The following is a 7,762-nucleotide window of genomic DNA, read 5'->3' as shown; positions in this document are numbered from 1 at the left end:
CAGGCACCGCGCAGGCCACGTGCCGATGTGGGTGGTGTGTGAGCACCCGGGCCCTGGCCTCGGTCCAGCACCTGGCCCCAGCGCAGGGAGCCGCTGGTGTCATCTGCACGACAGGTGGCAGCGGAGACACCGGAGTCACGCGCTCCCCCCTGGGGCCCCTGCAGCTGCTCCCGCATCAGATCCTCAGCTGCAGTGCCTGCCCGTCCTCTGGGCTCTGCCCTGGCCCTCGCGTGAGCTGCACAGACACCACCGGCTCCAGCCCACAGGGCTCATCCTGCTCCAGAGAAATCCAGCACCTGACCTGACCTGGCTGGGACCTGCTGGTTCACTCTGCCTGAGCCTATCGGCTAGAAAAGTCCAAAGGAGCAGGCGGCCTGGAGGAGACCCCTCTGGGCTCCTCCCCTGTCCTTCAGCTCTGAGGGCTCCTTGGGACCGCAGGGCAGGGACCCTCGGGGCCCTGCAGGGCCTCGGAGTGTACCCACCGCCCGCCTGTGGGGTCTGGAGTGCACCCACCGCCCGCCTGTGGGGTCTGCCGGCAGTGGGGCCTAGCAGGATGGGGGTTGCACAGTTGAAGGGGCAGGAGGTAGACGCCTCCCCTGGAGGAAGAGACTGCCCCAGAGCTCCTCCGATCACTGTCGGCTGTGTGGCTGCCCGCTCGCCCTGGTAGCCAAACTCAGAGGCCTCTGTGGCACAGCCGAGGGTGGCCCTGCAGAGTGGGCCCCCGGGCAGGGCAGAGGCAGGCTGGGGTGGACAGCCGGGAGCCCGCCGCTCTCCTGGGCAAGGCAGAGGCAGGCTGGGGTGGACAGCCGGGAGCCCGCCGCTCTCCTGGGCAGGGCAGAGGCAGGCTGGGGTGGACAGCCGGGAGCCCGCCACTCTCCTGGGCAGGGCCGCTCTGGGGCAGGCTGGGGTGCACAGCCGGGAGCCCACCACTCTCCTGGGCAGGGCAGAGGCAGGCTGGGGTGGACAGCCGGGAGCCCGCCGCTCTCCTGGGCAAGGCAGAGGCAGGCTGGGGTGGACAGCCGGGAGCCCGCCGCTCTCCTGGGCAGGGCGGAGGCAGGCTGGGGTGGACAGCCGGGAGCCCGCCACTCTCCTGGGCAGGGCCGCTCTGGGGCAGGCTGGGGTGCACAGCCGGGAGCCCGCCGCTCTCCTGGGCAGGGCAGAGGCAGGCTGGGGTGGACAGCCGGGAGTCCACCGCTCTCCTGGGCAGGGCAGAGGCAGGCTAGGGTGGACAGCCGGGAGCCCGCCACTCTCCTGGGCAGGGCCGCTCTGGGGCAGGCTGGGGTGCACAGCCGGGAGCCCGCCGCTCTCCTGGGCAGGGCAGAGGCAGGCTGGGGTGGACAGCCGGGAGTCCACCGCTCTCCTGGGCAGGGCAGAGGCAGGCTGGGGTGGACAGCCGGGAGCCCGCCACTCTCCTGGGCAGGGCCGCTCTGGGGCAGGCTGGGGTGCACAGCCGGGAGCCCGCCGCTCTCCTGGGCAGGGCAGAGGCAGGCTGGGGTGGACAGCCGGGAGTCCACCGCTCTCCTGGGCAGGGCAGAGGCAGGCTGGGGTGGACAGCCGGGAGCCCGCCACTCTCCTGGGCAGGGCCGCGCTGGGGCCGGCTGGGGTGCACCGCCGGGAGCCCGCCGCTCGCCTGGGCAGGGCAGAGGCAGGCTGGGGTGGACAGCCGGGAGCCCACCGCTCTCCTGGGCAGGGCAGAGGCAGGCTGGGGTGGACAGCCGGGAGCCCGCCACTCTCCTGGGCAGGGCCGCTCTGGGGCAGGCTGGGGTGCACAGCCGGGAGCCCGCCGCTCTCCTGGGCAGGGCAGAGGCAGGCTGGGGTGGACAGCCGGGAGTCCACCGCTCTCCTGGGCAGGGCAGAGGCAGGCTGGGGTGGACAGCCGGGAGCCCGCCACTCTCCTGGGCAGGGCCGCTCTGGGGCAGGCTGGGGTGCACAGCCGGGAGCCCGCCGCTCTCCTGGGCAGGGCAGAGGCAGGCTGGGGTGGACAGCCGGGAGCCCACCGCTCTCCTGGGCAGGGCCGCTCTGGGGCAGGCTGGGGTGGACAGCCGGGAGCCCGCCGTTCTCCTGGGCAGGGCAGAGGCAGGCTGGGGTGGACCGCCGGGAGCCCACCACTCTCCTGGGCAGGGCAGAGGCAGGCTGGGGTGGACCGCCGGGAGCCCACCGCTCTCCTGGGCAGGGCAGAGGCAGGCTGGGGTGGACCGCCGGGAGCCCACCGCTCTCCTGGGCAGGGCCGCTCTGGGGCAGGCTGGGAAGGTGGAACGGCTCAGCGAGTACACGCGAGTGAACGGCCCGGGATGCGAAGTTTATCTCGGTGAGGACCGGAGTAAAACCACCACCAGGAGTTCCAGACACGCCCCGTCCCCAGCCTGGGCCCAGCCGTGTCCTGCAGGTCCTGGGGCCCTTCTCGGGGCTGCTGTCCCGAACCCCGTGAGCTCCTGTCACCCCAGCCAGCGGTCAGACGTGGCCTTTTCGGGGGTGGCTGTCCAGGAAATGCACGTGCTTTAGAAGACCACCGAAGCAGTTCATCCTGGCGGTCACAGCCCAAGCCGAGGGGCGAGGGGGACCCCCTTCTTCAGGAACTGCTCTGCTTGCCTCTCTCGTCTTCGACGTGAACGGTCGTCTGGGCCCCTAATCACTGAGTCCCTACAGACACGGTCGTTTGAACACGGGGGTGTTGCTTCCCCAAGTGAGCAAGATGCCAAGTCGCCTGCTACCCTTAGGACGGTCACGTGCTTTAAAAATCACAGGTGCACGTTGCCTGCTTAGCCTCTCCGCCAGAACAGGCACCTGTCGGTCGTATCTGAGGTTGTGGACGAGGTTCCTGAATGTTCCCAGCTCCTGCGTTCTGAGGCCGATGCTCACAGGACCCGAAAGTCGCCGAGTCATGGCATCCCGGATGGCTGGGTCATCCGTCTGAGGATCCCTGAGTCATCTCGACTGCTGAGTTACAGCATCCCCCGTCCCAGAAGCCTTTCCCCAGGGAGAAAGCTGGGCCAGAGGCCACTGCCTGTGGCCGGTGGCCCCTTTGGGGCAGGGGCAGGGGCCACGGGGGAGGGTGGACCCACCTGGAGGGGGAGCCCCGAGGGACACTCCCCATGCAAGTCATCTGGGCTCCTCTGCAGCTGGCGGGGCCCTGGGCACGGTGCCCATTTTAAACACACAAGTGGGACCTTTCTCAGGCTCAGGGAAGGATGGGGGAGGCCACTGTTCTGCCTGGGGGACACGGGTCTGTTTCTCCCAGGGGCGGCTTCTGGCCACTGCTGGCTGGTGTCCCTTCCCACGCACTCCGCTGGACCAGGTGGGGCGTCCCCGTGAAGGACGCTGGACCAACGGGCAGCTAGTCATGCCCCCCCCCAACACAGACCGTTCCCAGCTCGGCCACCTCTGTCTGCACGGGGCAGAATGAGGGTCTGGCCCTCCTCGACGTAACCGGAGTCCAGCAGGGACCCACCCAGACTCCCCAGACCAGGAAGCAAGTACTCTGCGGGCCAGAGCTGTGTCCAGCCCTGAGCCGTGTCCAGCCCTGAGCCGTGTCCAGCCCTGAGCTGTGTCCAGGGGTGTGGGTGGTCCAGCTGCCGAGCCTCTGAGGAATGTGGGTGTTCTCCAGGTGTGGGCAGGAGAAGGCAGGACCCTCGGAGGTCTGCACGTCCTCAGGCTGGGGGGCATCGGGAAGTCAGGCTGGGCTGGCCTGAGTTATGAAGGGTGGACACTGGACTGTATCCCGGGGGTGACTTAGGTGCAGGACTCACCACACTAACGTTTCGAGAGGACCCATCGGGCTACAGCAAGCAGAGGGCCTGGGGCAGGGGCCAGCCAAGTGCTGCGCAGTGAGCAGGCAGGAATGACCAGGCCTTCATGAGGTAGGCACTGGGACTGGACCGGAGGTTCCCGGGTGCTGGCTTCAGAGGCCTGAGGGGGCAGAGGAGATGTGACGGTGGGAGGGACAGTGTGGGGGTCCTTGGCATCAGGCTGTCCCGAAGCCATTGAGGAGGGGTGGACCAGCCCAAGAGGGGGTTCCCAAGAGACGGAGTGTGTCTTGAGGGCCAAGTCCGAGCACCTGCTGGCCATGGGAGTAGATCCCACGGAGGTCTTGGTGTGGCCGGACGGGATGTTTCGGAAGCAGCATCCTGCGGGCCTCAAGGAGCAGAGACCCGACCCCTTCATCCCTGCATGTGAAGAGAGGGAGCTTGGGGACCAGACCTCTCATGTCACAGATGGAGGAGGGGTTGGGGCCACCCCTGAACTGCCCAGGTCTGTGGAGCCTGAGCCCCGATGTCAGGATCCAGGTCCCCACACGGTGCTCACTCCGTCTGATGTGGGTGAGTGGGTTTCTGTAACGGCTTTGGGCACAAGAGCCCAGGGCCGTGGAGGAGCAGCGATGGAGTGGGCTGGGCACAAGTCCTGCAGGTGGCAGGAACTGGACAGAAGGTCCCTGGACCCAGGAACCTCGAGCTGGACCCAGGCGGCTGGCTGGCCGTAGAGGGGCGGAGGACGCACCGACCCCGGCCTCTGTCTTGCCCAGAGGCCGGGACGGCCCCTTCCATCGGCCCCCACACCATTCCCCAGGAGCCTCCCAGCTGCAACCCTGACCACACCCGCTCCCACGGGGCCTCAGGGTCAGGCCGAGCCCCTCACCGGGTCGGGCCCTGCCCACAGCCACCTGTCCTGGCCGCGGGCCTCACAGCGCTGATCCCACACCCCGATGCTGACCTCAGATTCCAGCCTGAGGACCTCGAGCTCTGAGCTGGGGTGGAACCAGGATTCTGGGGGAAGGCGTGGACGTTGGCCAGCCTCTGTACCCAGTGCTGGGGTGGGTCCTCTCTCTGCTGGTCGCCCCCTCCCCACACCCCGCGCCGCCCCAGGAGAGCATGCACTGCGTTTGCTGGGGGTCCCCCTCCTCCTGGGCCTTGGAGCTCACGAGGCAGAAAGCTCGGCATCAGTGTGACAGTAAACTCTCAGCCTGCTGGCCCCTTGGGGCTGAGTTTCTGTCCTCACAGTAAGCACCGCCAGGGGGTAGCCCCGCACGGATGGACGGAGAGATGGACAGGCAGACCCAGGCGTGTGCAGGACAGAGCCTGGCTGGAGGGCTGCAGCTGACTCCACCGGGAGAGTTTGAGGCGAGTCTACAAAACTGAGGGGCTTTGGGGCAGCAGAGGCCGTGGGGTGGTGGGTTCCTGACTGAGGTCCAAGGAGATCAAGGTTGGGTTACAGAAACATGGTCAGAGGCAGCCCCCACTCCCTCCTGCCCTGGGCATCAGCCCCGAAATGACCAGCCAGGGCCTGGGGTCCTCAGACCTTCCCTCTCTGTCCCCAGGGCTGAGGACCCTCAACCCTCCTCACCCCTGGCCCCATGCAGCTGGCAGATGGGGGGTCCTCTTTTCTGGGTTCCTGGGGGAGGGACGCCCCACCCCATAGGAGCAGGATCCAGCGAGGCCCACGGGCCTGGGGGCACCCCAGGGAGCCGCCGTCCCCCTCCAGCAGCCGGGAGGGAGCACGGTCCTGTCGGGGTCTCCCAGACATGCGGGTCCCCAGAGTGGCCATCCCCACAGCGGGTCCCCAGAGCGGCTGTCCCCAGACATGCGGGTCCCCAGAGTGGGTCCCCACAGGGGGTCCCCACAGCGGGTCCCCAGAGCTGCCGTCCCCACAGCGGGTCCCCAGAGCGGCCGTCCCCACAGCGGGTCCCCAGAGCTGCCGTCCCCACAGCGGGTCCCCAGAGCTGCCGTCCCCACAGCGGGTCCCCAGAGCGGCCGTCCCCACAGCGGGTCCCCAGAGCGGCTGTCTCCACAGCGGGTCCCCAGAGCCGCCGTCCCCACAGCGGGTCCCCAGATGTGCAGGTCCCCAGACGTGCGGGTCCCCAGAGCGGCTGTCCCCACAGCGGGTCCCCACAGCGGGTCCCCAGAGCGGGTCCCCAGAGCGGCTGTCCCCACAGCAGGTCCCCAGCCCGCCCGCCACCACCGCCAGACGCGCTTGGCAGTCCCTCTGCCCACGGCCCGGCCTCTGCTGCCGCCTCTTCAGAGTGAGCACAGGAAATGCCAGCCTGGCCCGCGTCCCGCCCTCACCCTCTGACATCTTGAACCACTTGACGGAGTCCAGCCCCGTCGCCCACAGTCACTCCCTGAAGCCCCAGCTCCGAGGGCCGTCTAAAAATAGGGTCTGACCGGCTCTTTCTGGCCGGCGCTCAGGAAGGCGGCCCGGGAGCTGCAGCCCAAGGGGCCGAGCGAAAGACCGTGTCCGGTGAGGGACCGGAGGGGAGCCCCCTGAAGTGCCCACCCCCCTGTCCGGCTGCCTGTTCTCTTGTCCAGAGTGTTTGAATCACTCTTCCCACCGGCAGAAGCAGAGAACCCTGACTTCAAGGCTGCTCAGCAGGAGAAGGCGGCTGGCAGTGGGGGGCTGGAGGCCTTCCCCAAAGCCGTGGTCAGCTGTGGCCAAAGGGGTCGGGCAGGGGCTGGATTTGATGTCGAGGCAGCTGGGGTGAGGTCAGCCCATTACTTCCCAGCTGAGTCACTCAGACCAGCGGCTTGACCTCTCTGAACCCCGTCTGAGGGGTGGACTCGGCGATGCCTGCCAGCTTCCAGGGTCCCGTGGGGCCTGAGGGAGCCGGTGTGTGCGGAGTCCTGCTCCCCAGCCGGTGCCTGGACCTCCCACCCGCAACTCCGGGAAGCCACCTTCCCAGGCGGGTGCACCCACTGCCTCCCTAAGCGTGCTGATGACCCTCTGCGTCCAGCGCTGTGGGGGGCTCTTTGCGGTGACAATCGCATCAGTGGCAGACACTGCTCACTGCTCCCCACATCCACTCTCCCTCCGCCCCCAGGACAGAGCTCGGATTTTCTGGGGCAAAGACGTCGTCTGCCAGCCTCCCTGCAGCTCAAGAAAACCAACAAGAGGAAAGTGACAACACCACAGGGCTCAGAGGAGAGCTCAGAGGGTCCCCACTGCCCTGGGCCTGCTCCCTTCCTCCCACCAGGGATGCAGATGTGAAGGCGGGAGCCTCAGCAATCATTTCTGGGACACGAGGCAGCCGTGAGCGCGGAAGCTCTGTGCTGAGGACAGCAGAGCAGCTGGACCGGGGCGGGGCAGGGGGGAACCCGGGCCCTGAGGAGACCATGGAGCGACCACACGGCCCCAGACTCTCCGCTCGAGAGGATCGGCCTCGGACATGACGAGCCGCTGCCGTCAGCGTTGCGAGCAGGCACGTGCGTCTGCTAATGGGTTTGCTGGCTGAGAGGTCCTCATGCTCCGTGACGCAGCACGGGCGCCACGCCCTCTCCTCCTCTGTGCGTGACGCAGCACGGGCGCCACGCCCTCTCCTCCTCTGTGCGTGACGCAGCACGGGGCGCCACGCCCTCTCCTCCTCTGTGCGTGACGCAGCACGGGGCGCCACGCCCTCTCCTCCTCTGTGCGTGACGCAGCACCGGGCGCCACGCCCTCTCCTCCTCTGTGCGTGACGCAGCACCGGGCGCCACGCCCTCTCCTCCTCTGTGCGTGACGCAGCACCGGGCGCCACGCCCTCTCCTCCTCTGTGCGTGACGCAGCACGGGCGCCACGCCCTCTCCTCCTCTGTGCGTGCCGTCCGTTTGCCACCAGCATCCTGGAAAGTGGATCCGGCCAACCTCTCTGTCCGACAAGGAAAGCGAAGTTCACAGAGGTTGGCAACTTGCCCAAGAGCCGCAGCCGGGAAGGAGGAGCCGCCAGGATCCAGCCCAGGGCCGTGGGCTGCAGGTCCCGGTCTCGGCCAAGTGCCCGCCGGGCATCTGAGATGCAGCCA

Source organism: Saccopteryx leptura, chromosome 7, assembly GCF_036850995.1.
Source record: "Saccopteryx leptura isolate mSacLep1 chromosome 7, mSacLep1_pri_phased_curated, whole genome shotgun sequence".
Lineage (NCBI taxonomy): Eukaryota > Metazoa > Chordata > Mammalia > Chiroptera > Emballonuridae > Saccopteryx > Saccopteryx leptura.
Note: the sequence above shows the minus strand (reverse complement) of the source record.